Source organism: Photinus pyralis, unplaced genomic scaffold (assembly GCF_008802855.1).
Source record: "Photinus pyralis isolate 1611_PpyrPB1 unplaced genomic scaffold, Ppyr1.3 Ppyr1.4_LG1, whole genome shotgun sequence".
Lineage (NCBI taxonomy): Eukaryota > Metazoa > Arthropoda > Insecta > Coleoptera > Lampyridae > Photinus > Photinus pyralis.
In genome coordinates, this window is record NW_022170249.1 from 15,506,935 (window position 1) to 15,509,061 (window position 2,127).

General features: G+C 34.5%; 1 protein-coding gene across 6 annotated transcripts in view; it reads left to right on the forward strand.

Annotated features, from left to right (window-relative positions):
• LOC116159508 (carotenoid isomerooxygenase-like) overlaps window positions 1–2,127 on the forward strand; it is a 15,593-nt gene that overhangs the window by 11,083 nt on the left and 2,383 nt on the right. The window lies entirely within an intron of this gene.

Here is a 2,127-nt window from a genome sequence, read left to right on the forward strand (position 1 = left end):
TATCCTAATTATAAACACAGTAATGAAACAAGGAACGTAATAAATGCTACGGTACGAGTAGGAATTTACTCATTTAGCGAATAAATCTTTCTTCAAAAACACTTTTATTCCAATTTAAATCGCTTCCCTCTTTACAAATTCAATTACTTACGAACTAGGCACTTTGTAAACATCTATCACGATTCCTGTATGGAAAACTTTTCAAGTGTTACTGGATTATAAAGGAATAAAGGACAAGCGTTTGAGGGTTCTTTAGGTTTTCGCTACTCAAAAAGGAACTTCAAATCACGTTAATAATATAATTGGTGTGCGAAACAGTTCCAGGTATACAGAGCGTAAATTTTAACTCTGAACACACAAATCTCCTATGCTCAATTTTTAAATATAGAAGTCAAATAATGCATATGCAACCCCTATCTTACCTACTTTTCATCTTTTTCCAATGCTTCTCAATAAACCAAAGAGTAATATTCTTTGAATAAACGTCAACATCTGAATATTATTTATTAAAATATGATTATTGATTATGTTCTTAATAAAATGTACACAAAAGAAGAAAGAAATGGAAATGTTAGAGATGTGTATGTCAATATTGGCTGATAAATATCCAGATTCCGTTTATTGCCACAATTCACAACAGCATTAAGAAAAATTTCATCTTGGTGGGTGAATTGTTAATAAACATTACCCCAGAAAAGACCTTGCCGTGTTTACCGCACGTAGAAGAAAATCCACTTATACCACTGTTCATAATTTATCTAGAGGATTTGAAATTTCACACAATGTCCGTATCGAATTTGACAATTCACAGCAAATGAGTAAAATTCCAGGAACTGAAAAGATACTATAAAACCACTCATGTGTTTACAGAAGGGCATACCCAGTATCCTGAAAAAATGTGTGCTGTATTGTGTGTTGCTATAACTTGGCCCTGAATTGCAATAAGAAAACCTTCTGTTTCTTGTTGTATCTCGTGTTGTATGTTACGTTCCACAGCCATTTGTAACTTTGTTGTGTACTGATGTGTTTAGTTTGTCGTGTGTGGGTGTCTACCGTGTAGTTGTTTGTCTAACCATTGTATTTTTTGTCTTATATTCTGTGATAGTTGTGGATGTATGATGTCTGTAACGAGAGCAGTGATTTTACGCACATTTTTGCGATCTTTTTCATTAATATATGCGGAACAAAAAGTTTCTAGATTTAAAAGAAGTCAAGGTTTCAGTAACATTCAACCAAACCAACATTCATGATGTCAAGTCCAGCTTTTATTTTGTCGATTGTAGTTCAGCGAGCTTTATTTGTCATATGTATCATAGCTATGAGTCACGACTTTGTTTTAAATCGTATTTGACGGAAAATTGTTTCGTTTTACACGATAAAAAGAGGTCATATAAGGTTATTTTTCTTACACTGCAAATTAACCTTCCTTGGGAAAAGATAAGTAAATTCTGTTAAATCAGCGTTTTCTGTAGACAGCCTTACAGTTGGCGAACCAATGAAAATTAACACAGTATCTTCGCCATTACTATTCCACAATGAAATAGGTGTTTTAAGTCAACTTAGTGTAGACAGAGGGGATGAGCTTTGCACGAAATAAGGGATTCGCGTTTGAGTCGTAGAGATGGTAAGAGATTCTGGTCTTGGGGATTCAAATGGCAGCACCCTGTTTGTTATACCTTCAATTAAAGATGAGAGAAATTTCAGTTGAACTTAGGGAAATGTAGGGGAATTGTGGGGGAACCTGAGGGAAAATGGAAGAGAACTTGAGGAAAATCTGAGACGAACTTGAGGGTAATACGAGAATGTGATTGGAATATGAAGGTAGCCTAAAAAAACAAAGTGAACATAATAATTTTATAGAAACTTGTGAAAGATTTGACAGGATATTGACACCAAATTGGAAACACTTTTAACAAGACATTGATGGAGGTTTGAGGGGAATCTGAAGAAAATTTAGGAACTAGAGAAGTACCTTACCTACTCACAAGAACTTTAGGGAAATTTGACGTTTTTAAACTAAGAGGAGTGATTTAAATAGCTCCCGCGAAAAATCTGCATTGTGATTGGCTTATACGGTGCCGTTTTTACACAGACGCAATTTGAGGATCTTGACAATTCAGTTGACAT